Here is a 13,309-nt window from a genome sequence, read left to right as displayed (position 1 = left end):
TTGCATGGCTAAACACTTATAAGGTCCCAAAGGCGAGACCTATTGGCTATGCCAATGCTTGTTTTTGTTGGGGGTGGGGGGGAGGGGGTTCTAGGGCAGTTGAGGGTTACCTGGCAGTATCCTTTTCTGGTACTGTCATTTACCGCTGATGTCCCAGTCTTACAATACAGTTGCACTTCAGTTGAATAAACAGATTACTCCCTTTAGGCACCGGGTAGCGAAGCTGACAGGTAAAAGCTTACAGCATGACAATACAAATAATGCACCGTAAACCTAATATCCAGCCAGTGCTGTATCGTTAAAAGAGATTTTTTTTTATTGACATGGACTAAATGAACAGCTACAATTATGAAAGTTACTGAAAACTGCCGAGATTTTGGAACGACCCCAAGTATTTGATAGCATTTACTCACTAGTCATTATAATTTCTCAGACACTTTCCCTATGACCAGTGATACAGTATGGGATTGCGCTTGGTTCTACGCAAGGAACTTATATGTTTACAAATGTTTTTTTGATGCCCCAGTTAAGATTTAGCAACATTGCTATGTCTGTCCATCTGTTTCAATGGCTCTGGATGCAGGACTGGACAACTGGTAAATCTCCAGTCACAACAAGTTACATTAGATGAGTGAAACCCAAAACCAATACTCGCCAAGTGTAACTGTGGAACCTGCTTCACACATCTCTTATTTATCTATTTTTACTCTTTTCTCACCCTCTTGTTTTCTATTCCCAGAAGTTGAGTAGCCTGCTCATTTGGCAAAGCTCGAGTTTTAGGCAATACAGGGTTTCCCAGAAGCTGTTTGCAGATGTGTACCCACATAATCTCGTGTTTGGGGAACAGTCATTTGTGCACACATCTGCGCTGTATGTTACCATCTATATGAAATTCCTGCAGGACCTGTGTTAACAGCATCCATAACTTTCAGGAGGCTTTGAAATTCATCGCTAGTCACAGTCGAAGTGCAAGTGTGGATGCCCGAAAACCAGGCTTAAATATAAAAACCTTATTATCAGTGAAGGTTCATCACTGAGTGGTCCACCTTTCATTCCTGAGGTTATCCTCACTGCCCCAGGGAGGGTGAAAGTATCTGGTCACGAAACTCGTTCCACTACCTAATAGTCCTTTTCAACTTTAAGTTTTGATGACTAAGGAAAGTGCCACCAAATGCCCAGGAGATGAAGGCTGATCAGAGCACGACCTCTCTCTTGCGCCAGACACTCAATTTCACCATTACATGAGTATCACTCTCGAACATGGTCCTGAGGTACGGAGGCCTCCTCCCAAGAAGAGGCCTCGTTTGGCGGACTCAAATACCAACCCAAACACTGTTACCAAGGCTTACAGTGGTGAGCACTGGTATCTGCTCTCACCCAACTATTTGATGTGAGTCTAGGCTCTGGTGTCTCTGTCCATTATGACACTGACACCATTGCTGGCGAATGAGGCCATGTATGCCCTAAAGGCAGCCTTGTTCTACCCAAATGAAGTTGCACTCGTCATCAAGGCAAAGCTCTCAAACGGGCTCAGCAGATCTTTAAGCAGCCTGAAGCTAAAGACAGTGGTTGCCCACATAGATAAGGAGGCAAAACGTCAGTCAAGGGATCTTTTGATCAGACAGGCGAACAACAGTGCCATTCTAATAACGTGCCAGGGGCTAGTCCTGTCACACAAATTCGACCTCCACACATCTTTTCTTCCATACTATGTCTGGTCCTGGATAAGGAAATGGCTGAAGTCTCCCATCCTAAAAAGTGAGGCTCGGGTACATTTATCAACTTCTTCAATGGGAATTACCTGTTTGATGCCTTCACTGGCTGTTCCTCGGGCTACTTCATTACCCCCCCCCCCCCCCCCCCCACTCATAACCTGATTGAACTCCATTGGCTCCCTTTTCCGGGCCACACCATATTCAAAACCAGCTGCTTCATTTACAAAGTCATCACAACCAGCACCCCCGCTTATCTTGCAGATAGGCTAACCATCTCGGTGGGTCTCTGCACACCTGCAGCCAGGACCCCTTTAGACTGCAGACTAAGAAGTGTAAATGAAAAAACAAGATACCAGACCTTTTCCATCTATGCACACAGGCTCTGGAACAACGTGCCCATATCCGTCAGGGCCACCCATGCGCTGCTCCAATTTAGGAAACAGTTACTCACCTTTTTAAAGAATACTACATCACAATGCATTAACCGTTTACTGCCTCCTGTTGACTGTTTGTCTTTGACTCTGTAGAGCACTCTGCTGCCATTTGGCTAGGTTTGCTCTAAAGAAAGATCATACACATACATACATAATATGTGAAAGCACGAGAGGGTTCTGCCTTTTCCAGGACCTTTTATATCCCAAATATTCCCTTCTTAAAGAAAAGTTAAAGACGGGGACTTGGATTCCATTCCTTGTACATGTTGATCAAAACAACTGTCTGTGTACAGTGGGCCTATAGGACACTTCATTCCATAAACACATCCAACAGGAGCATAGAAAGTGCATAATGCATGGTAGGAGTCCAAGATTCCAAGAAAAAAGCGCTGCTGTTTATTTTGAAGGCAGACACCCTGGTCTTTACCCGGATCCTAAGCCCGCTGGCTCTGGAAGGTCCACTCCTGTCAGTACTTGCCTGTTACCTAATCAGAGCTTTATTTGAGGAATTTGGTATATTTCCTTTGCCTGAATTTTAAGGACCCAGTTTTATATTGGGAACTTGGATAACTAACTAAAATCCTCCATGTGAATCCAGTTAATTGAAGCCATTCTTAACACTGTACTTGCCAGGTAAAGGCTTTCTTCTCCAAGTGAGAGTATTGATCAGCTGTCTGATTGAGTTTAACTTAATGGAAAACAATGAGGTATGAGGGTGGTGGTGTGGCTCCATGGGTTTCCGGGACTGCATTTATTTTGCAGTGGATTGTTGTACAGCCAGTCCAAGCCTGTCCTGGTCCACCAATTTCTAGTGCCACCATGAGATAGTATGTCCTGCTCCTGCACCTTCAGGGTCTTCCTGTCTATAACGATAATGGTAACACACGATTAAGCTGTATAAACATGTCACACAACTGTATTAATAATCTTTAAAAAATATTAATAATTAGGCAGTTTTATGTCATATGGGCAAACCATGCTTTTAGCCCCCCCACATCTAGGACAGGTTTGTTCATCACCTTCATACATAACCTGCAGTCTGTGTGGAGTCAGATAGGTCATGTGTAGGTAGTTGAATTGGATGAGTTTAAATTTGGCATTCCTTACATACGCTTTGGGCTCCCCATAGTTTTACCTCACTCCATATCCATCAACTCCCTGCCCAGCAACGTTACCCACCGCTCCTGAGTTTTAACCAATGGCTTTGTAATCATCACTAGTTGTGCTCTATAAAGCCACTTCACAAGGGGACGTGCAGCACCCAGGGTCACCAATGACTGAAGAATACAATGGGTTTCCAGCTCTTGTCTGCTCCTCTGCCATAATTCCCAAAACATTCTCACCAGTGCATGATAGTTCAAAAGCTGACCGGAGGGCAGAACATATTGGGACAGGAAATCATCCAGGGGGATAAGCTCACCCTGCCGGAAAAAATCATGCACCGTAATTATACCGGCTGTCGTCCATTCTGATAATTGACATCTCGTAAATGGGGAGAGTGGATCCCCATGGGGTAGCACTATCATTGGTATATCCGGAGCTTAGAGAGGGTCCTAGATGTTTGCCAGATTGAGGAGCTCCGCCAGCAAAAGCCCCTGGTTATCAACCAAACCAATAGACGAGTATCTCAAGACCCTTACCATCTAACTACTGTGCCAAACACTGAAGCTGAGCGTCCTGGTAGTGTAACTCAAAATCGGGGGCACCCAATCCACAATACTCCAGGGCACTCCGAAGTACTGTCAGGGAGGCCCTATTATGTCCCCATCCCAAATTATATCTCGGAGTAGGGAATCTAACTTTTTGAACCAAGTGCGTAGTATCACAACAGTGAGAATTCATAAAGAAATATAAGAGCTTGGGAAGCATAATCATCTTGGACAAGGCGGTGCAAGCTATCGCTGGCAATTTTAGGGAAGGCCAGATCTGTACACGTCTTATGTGATCTTGTCACTGGTACCAAATTGCCTTCCTTAAGATCTTCCAAGGCATAGAACACCTGTTTGCCCAGATATCTGAAGGACTGAGGTGACCAATTGAGCCCTGTAGGCAGATCAGCTGGTGGTGACAGCCCTGGCGCCATGGGGAAAAGGTGATAATAATAAGTCATCCAGATACAAGCATATAATATGTTTTTTGCCTCCCAAGAGCATCCATGACCTGAACCCCTCCATCAGAAAAGCTCCACCAGTGGCTCAATGGCCAAAGCAAACAAAAAGGGGGATAACGGACACCCCTGGCTATGCCACGATGTGCTCCATATGAGGCCGAAATGACACCACCTGTCCGAGCTCTCGCTATAGGGTTAGTGTATAAAAAACATAGCCATCCATCTCCTAACCCCATCTGCTTCATAACAGTTTGTAGAAAATCCCATCTTATAGAATCAATGGCCTTCGCCAGTTCAACTGACATTACTAAAGCATCTGGGTAAAGACCAATATCCCTATGGTAGAGGATATGATCCAATCGGCGGAGTTTTCCTGGGGCAGACCTAGTCGGTATAAATCCATTCTGGTCTTCAAGTATGAGCCCAGGCTTTAACGGAAGTAATCACATGACTCCGGAATCTGGGGATCACGGTTCGATCCCCGGCGCCAGTAGCAGATTAGCCCAGCACCATGTGACTCTGGGCAATAGCTTGCTTAATCTTCCCGACGGCCCCCAGCGCCTAGAGACCCTTACGGGTGATTGTTCGCGCTTTACAAATGTGGATTATGGCTAGGATTTTACTGAGAATCTTAAAATCTGCATTTAACATTGAGAGGGGGCGAAACTCAGATGGACGTGCAGCCGAAGACTTCGTCTTCGGAAGAGGGACCACAAATGACTCTCTGGACTAAACTAGGCAATGACCCTACATGCAAGGATTCCGCATACAGCACCTCTAATCTAGGAACCAGGGCAGAAGCAAATATAGAATAAAACTCTGCCAGAAATCCGCCCGGCCCAGGGGTTTTTACAGCAGTCACCTTCTTGATGGGCAATTGAATTTCCTGTACAGTCACTGCCCTCCTTCCCCCACCCCCTCAGATCCTCCCGGAAGGCAGGTCAAGCGTACGGAGCGGTAATGCTGCCAGGAAGGTTGTCATCCTCTCCAGTTAAATTGTTCAGGGTATTTGTAGAGGGTTTCATAATAGGTGCAGAATGTTGCATTAATGGCCCTGGGCGAGTGTATCTTCAGTGCCCGATCTGTCCCTCTCCTCATAAACTCTTGCAAGGTAATCTTTAGGTCAAGGCACTGCAGATGTTCTAATGCAGCATTATATCGACCCTTCACATCTGTGAACTGTGTTTGAGTGGAATTATCAGAACCCAACCTACGACCAGATCATGTAACCTGGTTTCTATAGTGAAAAGTTCTCTATTGAGTTCTCTTCTCACCTCGATGGTCTGCCCCATACAAAGGCCCCTCACCACCACTTTAAAAGCATCCCATTCAACAAGCGGGACACCAGCCTTGCCCTGATTGAATTGGAAATATTCAGAGATGGCTGCCTGTAGGGAATGTTTGCAGGATGTATCTTCAAGAAAGGATGGATTAAGGCATCACATAGGAATTACTGTGCGTACGGCAACAGGGCAAAATGCCAGTGGTAGTGGGCTATGATCTGATAGCGTGCGCCCCAGATGCTCAGTATGAATAACATTCAGGCTAAGACAGGCCGAGCAAACACACATATCTAAGCATTTGTGCAGTCTATAAAGATGTGAATAATTAGAATAGCCTCGTATTAGCCCATTTTGCACCCTCCAAATATTCGCAATACCCCAACGCACCATCCAGTCCTGAAAACCCTGTGAAGTCTTGGACGCCAGCGTCCCATGTAGAAGAGGTGAACATTCGCAACACAGTTAAAATTATCCCCTAAATGGAGGTCCTTTGCTACGACAGAGGTCAAGGGCATGGATAGACCCCGATGGAAAGAAACCTGGTCCAAGTTTGGGGCATAGACAGTCCCCAGGTTGACCTCCCTGCCCGGCAGCCTGCCCTTTACCAAAATACAACAGCCCTCTGGGTCAGTGATAGAGTGTGTGGCCTCAAAAGGGGATCCTGCCCGAACCCACAGCAATGCCCCCCGGAAATAAGCAGAGTAAGAGGTTGCATAGAGTTGGCAGCGCCATCTAGGTCGCAGGCGGACAGCTTCCTCTGCTGTAAGATGGGTCTCCTGCAACATTACTATTTGAGCTCCTTTGCAAAACAAATATAGGTGAATACTATGCCTCTTAGAAGCAGACCCAATCCCCCTTACATTCCACGACAATAACTTTCCAGCAGTAGGATGGCTATGTTCTACACTCTGAACATGTAAACAAAACCCGAACTACAAACTCCCTCACCCAAGAGCAGCCTATCAATGGCTAACCGCTCAAACCAGTAACAAAAGAACATCCTCCTCCAGTTGGCTAGTAGGTACAATCTGTTTAGGGACGGACCCATAGGGACAGACAGAGTAGGTCATGTGCCACACCAGCCAAACTCCCAGTGGTATAGACAGGCAGCGTCCCCCGGGGCCCCAGGTAGCCAGCAGGTCCATGTTTGCCAGCCATGTCGCTCCAGCAGACCCCTGCTAACTCCTCCGTGCCAGGGACGTAACTAGTCTACAGGCCAGAGCGACCCAGTACAAACAGTCATTCAGCACGCCAGACCCCGATCTAGGCTCCGAACTCCCCTGTCCTTCACACCTCAGGGCCGGCATACCCGACGTAGCCCATCCTTCCAGCCTAAATGCCACACAGGCAGAAGAGGCGCCCGCAGTGCGACCAGATATCCTGCAGGCCCCCGCCCTCTGGCAGCTGTGCCGGCCCATGTCTAACGCCTCCGTGACCGTTGCAGAGCCGCTCCACCCAGCCTCCAGGCAGTCGGTGGACCCACAGTAGCGGTGGAAGGGGGAGGAGGGGTCTCCCTTCACATGATCAGGCTCCTGGAGCCCCCACAGGGGCACCACCACTGCAGGGCATCCACAGGCGTAGTGGCTTCGAGTCCCCCAGGCGTTCTCCGACTCGTCTCCGCGCAGATACCAAGGCGCTCGGACCAGGCCCCCGGCCCGCCCCTTCAACGGGCGATCAGCAGCCTCTGTGTCCGGAATCTCTACAGGGGACAGGATTCATCCTTTGGGCCATTCAGAGCCGCTCCATCGGTCAGATAGTAAAGGATTCTTGGTAGGCTCGCGTGGAGCAGCAGGCTCACGCGAACGTCTTCCTCGGCGTCCAAGCCACGCCCCCTTTCCTGATACACAAATATTTGTACATTATTATTCCATCTCCTGAAATTAATTGTTCACTGGTATGCACACTTTACTTTTTGTGCGACTTACATTAAGTGCACTGATGCCCATGAGTTATATCTGCACTATACAAAACACAAAGAAAATAAATATGATAAAACATTGCTTCCATTCTGTTGAAACTTTCCATAGCATCAGCAATTGTACATATATTCAACTTCTAGAGAAGGGTGCACAAAAGATAAAGTGCATATTTAAATATGTAAAAAAATCTCATATGGATGATATACATCAGGCATGCTGACGAGCTGGTTCCAGAGTCCATTAAGAAACTTTTTGCATCAGTGCATGCTGGGGATCCTCCTTTGTTTTTTTTTGTTTTTATTTACTTTACCAACACATTACAAGTCAATTCATTCATCTTTTAACGACATCCGCCCCCGCCAAGCAGTTTGTCTATAAGGCCTACCACTGCAAACCCGGCGGACCCCCCAGTTTTATTTACTAAATAATTTGTGATAGCATTGTATTGAAACATCTGATTATTATTCAAATTATAACCAGTTTTCAGCGCTTCAAATGACCGAATACGGCCAGCGCTGTACAAGTCTCCTAATCTACAAATGCCCGCGAGATGCCATTGTTGCAGATATGTCTTCGATTTTTGATTTGTAGTATACTTTACAAAGGGACCCTCCTTTGTAAAGTATACTGCAAACCGAAAATCGAAGACCGTACACAAGCAAGCCTGTTTTCTAGTCTGCTTTATAATTAAATAGGCTTTGTATTTTCTTTGATGCCGTAAAAAAGTTGATTGCTGAGAGAATGTGCGTGTTTCAATTTGTGTCTAAAGCCAACCCATATATTCTATGCACCATGCAATGATGGAAGAGTAAACTTGCTATACAGTGCTTCCATTTTTTTGTATGTTCAACACCTCAAGATTGATCCCTGCCTAATACTTTCGAAAGACACCAAGCAGCTATTACACTAATCTGTTGTGTAATTTCGAGATAATGTAAGTGAGAGTGTTTAGCATGAACCTCCAGTTCAAAGTGAATTATTACACTGCACATGCACTGGGCAGGGGAAGAGCAGGCTCTATTGTTACCTTCATTGAATTCTCTTCATTTTTTTGTCCAAAATGTACTTAGGCTACCACATATGGTCACTGGGATGACCTTACTCTCATACACCTTAGATATACCCTCTTAAATCTCCTGAGGACAGCCTTAGAGTTTACAGCCTGGCTTTTCCCATCCTCCTGGTGTTTCCTTCAAGAAAGCATGTGAGTAAATCGCCCCCTTAATACGTGTAGGATTTCGCAATTTTAAGCCTTTCTACATTAATATTCCAAATCGACTCAACCCTTTACTATGAGGCCACCATTAGTTTGGTTTATGGTTAACCTGTTGTTTTTGAAGTACACATCAAGTGCGTCTATGTCCCATTGTAGCCTCAGAAGTGTGTGGTCAAGTATTACCACATGTTTAGCATACCATAAATGCTTTCCTGTGCTTACCTAACTCTTTCAGCCGAAAAACATTCACCTTACACTAACTAACCATCAAGTATGAAATAAATAATCTAAAGAACATTGAGCTAAAATACTTCTCTGTTTCAGGCTAATCTTAATTATTTGTTCTATGCACTGGCTACTCTTATTCAGCAAGAGCCCAGTTCAATTTTCTCAATGCAAAGTTCAAAAGATGTATAGCACCTGCGTTCTTATCCACAAATGTGGTGTAAATGTCCATGAAACAGCAACATATTTTACGTTCTACAACATCTACCATACAACAAACCATGGATGTACAGTTCTTAATTGTGCCTAAATGGCATATGCTCCTAAAATGTGATATTTGCCCATAATTCATCACGCTGTAAAAGTATCTTCACAAAAACATGGGCAACAGCACCTAAAGAGAGACAGAAGATTTTTGGCTGCTGGAACAGTAGCTGGCATCTATTGTAAATGTAGAAGTTTAACAAGCCTTTCTGCGTATTAGGAGCAAAGTCAGATTCAAATAACCCCTGAAAAATGGAATGGAAGCCCGGGCCCACAGTTCCAGGCTCCGGCAGAGAACCACATTTGGGGTCCTGTCTGTTTCCCGAGGCTTTGCTATTATTTATTGCTGCAGTCATTTTCTGTATATTGTCACGAGTCCCCATTTCATGCAACCACTGTCTTGTGAATGTCGTGCATTCTACGCTTCTTCATCACCTGATGCTTTGTACAGAGTACTCAACAGGAACCTCCTTTGTTCTGCTGCATCATGTAAATCTGCCTATGAACTAGTTGCCAATCCCCGTCAACGTCAAACCACAGAATCCTTTTGTATCCGAACCTTATATAGCATCATCCATCCCCTACCTTGCTTTAACCTCAGATTATTCTTTAAGACAGCCTTTTTAATTGCTTCTAGGATTGTTCTACTGATGAAAAAGTTCCTGCTTGTTACCACCTTTGGCTCAAGTCACAGTGATTTGTAGGTGCTTGCTACAGGCCCTGCACTCCTAATCGTACCTTCCCTGCTATTCTTTATCTGTTGTGCTTGTTTGAAATCCATTTACTTTCCTGGAAATTTACAGATGATCATAACTAATTTAGATAACACTTCCTCATATCAAGTCATTAGTTCATCTATCTCTGAGTCCTTTTGTCTCTGCAAGTGCGAGTTGCTGCAGTCCATGACCCAAATGGCTCCTTCCGAATGTGATGTGCAGCCCTCCCTCCATCGCTCAGGTAGAGCATCTGGTTTCTGAGCAACTAGCCTTTTCCCACTGTAGTTCCTTTTTAGATACTCTGTCCATTCTTGTGGCTGCCATGAATCCCTCCACCACTAAACAACACCAGCCAGAAAAAGTGGCTAAGATTCTGTTATTGGGCCTAACCAAAGAATATCAATTCGATGATTGACTCGAATCAAGCATCCAGGTGTACATCTGCAAGATGTCCGTGACAACCACTGGGGCCAAGAGAACAGCCAGGGGATTCCTTTACCATTGCCAACGAGACAACATCTGATTGGTTCTCTCTGGTCGTAGGCCCCACTCACTCTTGAGATTTGGGCGTACCCAGGTTGATTCATAAACTCTGGATACTCTGCCTGCTTTATCCCTGTCTTAGCTTCTCTCAGATTCTTCTTGGATTTCCTCGAGAAAGAGACTTCCATGTATCCTGTCTTTGTCTGATATGCATCTGTTCTAGCACTTCATGATAACATTTGTAAATCAAATGGAAAGACCATAAACTGGCTAGATCATCTTACACTGAAAATACTTGGCATTGTCATACAAGGAGGGGAAGGAATCCATATCCTGTCCTTTACTGAGGACATCCATCACTTTCACTTACTGCGCTGCATGATGTCACGCCACATAGGATTGCTTTTTGGAGAGATTAGCTTAATGTCAAAATGGTCTGCGATAAACAGCCAAATTAAATGTCTCCCAAAATATAAAACATTTTGCAGCCACTTTTCAGCACCCAGTCTGTCTTGAAGATCAGGGGAGGAGGAGGTCTCCTGGAGAGACCTGAATACCTTAAAGATGTGGGATCCAGTCCCTGCATTGCAAGTTGGGTGGGTACCAGTCGAAAGTCAACTAGGGTCTTGACCATCCATGATACTTGGTGGTGAGGGAGTGGCTTCATGCTGCACGCAGGAGAGAAAGCACTCTCAGAAAATAAGTGTTCGAGGCATATGAGCTGCAGATTATAAACTGTGCATAGATCGCCATCTGGTGTTGGGCCCGGATGTTTGCAGTTTGTTTTTCCTCTTGGAAAGTCTTTGGGAGTCACGAGGTCGGTGACTCCTCCTCTGGTTAGTATTGCGAATGGGCTTCGGCTCCATCCTCAGATTGTTTTTTTCCGCATCGGGCTTGGATGTAAAACTTCGCGCGCCGGTTCCGAAGTTCCCAGTTCACCGATCGATGCACAAATCCTCGCTCATCGAGCTTCTTCTAAGACATAAATCATCTTATTCATCTTCTCTTCGGCACTTCTTCGATTCCGGTGGTCGACGGCGGCCTTCGGGCCTATTCCGGCTCCGGTCTCGGCTGATGGAAAGAACTCCCTTCAAGAAGTGCCCTCGATGTGGGTCCAAGTTTCCCCACACCGATCTCCACGAGGTGTGCAACCTCTGCCTCTCCCCAGAACACGAGGCCCGAGACTGTCCCGCCTGCAAGTCTTTTCGCTCAAAAAAGACCATTCGAGATCGACGGGCTAGACGCAACATGGTGCACTCCTCGACCTCCGCTCCAGTCGACATCTTCGGGGACGACGTCTAAGCTCCGGGACAGCAGGACATCGAGGAGGACGACGACCTCGTCAGCGCTTCCGAGGCCGACGACTCAGATGTGGAGGACATCACCCCGGCGCAGCGGGTCGTGAGTACAATTCCCCCTCCCCCGCCGATCCCGAAAAAGGCTTCGGTCACACCTTCGCCTCCGGGCCTAGGCAAGACCAAGGACACTGCTTCTCACACCCCACCTTTGGGCCCGGTAAAGAAGCCTTCTAAGCCTTCCGGCAGCTCGGGCTCGAGCCAGCCGGCCACAGGTGCCGACAAACACCCTTTGGCACCGAAGAAAAATTCGGCCTCCACCTCCACACCGAACCCGGCACCGAAGTCTTCGGTGCCCAAACCTGCTCCGGTGCCGACCAAACATCACAAGACCCTCGGCACCGACACTCCCGTGCCGAGACCCCCTTCGGCACCGACCAAAAAACCGGAGGTTCCCAGGAAGCACGGCTTCGACAAACCTAAGAAGCCGTCGGCCCCGAAACAGTCGGCGCTGACCGATCAACCAGTGTCACAGGAGCTCTTCACACTGGATCCTTTGCAGAAAACCCTCACCAAGGATCCGAAGACCGGACACTTGACGTTGTCTTAAAAAAAGAGACACTTGGACAAGCCGGCTCCACCTCCACCTCCAAAGAGAAAGGACATTGCTACCTCTCCTTTCAGGGTGCCTTCCCCACCTCCTTTACCTCCTCCACCCTCTCCACCTCCACCCCCTCCACCTCATCGTTCCCCCACCTTGTCCCCTGTCCCAGACGATTTGGGGGACCCTTACTATGATCCAGCAGATGTGCCACAAGATCCCACCCCTACTGGATCCCCAGACCCATGGGATGATTATAACAATCCGGACATCCCAGATGTCCCACAGGATGACCTTTATCCATCTAGGCCATCCCCTCCTGAAGATTCCTTGGGTTTTCACCACTTGTTACAACGGGCGGAACACTGCCACGGGGTGGAGTTACATACCGACCCAGTGGAGGAGGACTTCCTCCTAGACACCTTCGATGATACACATAGGTCCACTGCCATTCTACCTATGTTAAAGGGCGTAATTAAACATGCCCCTGAGGTTTTTAAAGACCCAGTCAGGGCCAGGGTCCTAAACCCTCGGATAGAAAAGAAGTACAAAGCCGCCCCTACAGACCCTTCTTACATTAAGGGCCCTGCACCATTAGATTCCCTAGTGGTATCTACAGCCAGGAAGCGCTCAAATTCTCAGGCGTCAGGCGAAGCGCCACCACCTGACAAAGAGTCCAAGCTCCTAGATGCGTCAGGGAAGCACACTGCGTCACAAGCGGCCAATATATGGCGTATTGCCAATACGCAAGCACTGTTGGCCCGATACGACAGGGCGCACTATGATGAGCTAGAGACCATCATGCACCATCTCCCTGAAAAGTACAAGACTAGGGCTAATGAACTTATTCAAGAGGGAAAAACAATAACCAATACCTCGTTACGATGTGCCCTAGACGCGGCAGATACAGCCTCCAGGGCCATAAACACCAGTGTCCTTCTCCGTCGCCATGCCTGGCTCAGGGTTTCAGGGTTTAAACCAGAGTTTCAAGCCTCTATACTAAATCACCCATTCGACCAAGATCATCTATTTGGCCCTAAAGTAGATG

General features: G+C 46.9%; 1 protein-coding gene across 2 annotated transcripts in view; it reads left to right on the top strand.

The window, feature by feature from the left end:
• MTOR (mechanistic target of rapamycin kinase) overlaps positions 1–13,309 on the top strand; it is a 1,008,697-nt gene that overhangs the window by 451,296 nt on the left and 544,092 nt on the right. The window lies entirely within an intron of this gene.

This window comes from Triturus cristatus, chromosome 1_2 (assembly GCF_964204655.1).
Source record: "Triturus cristatus chromosome 1_2, aTriCri1.1, whole genome shotgun sequence".
Lineage (NCBI taxonomy): Eukaryota > Metazoa > Chordata > Amphibia > Caudata > Salamandridae > Triturus > Triturus cristatus.
This window is presented reverse-complemented; position numbering and strand designations above follow the sequence as displayed.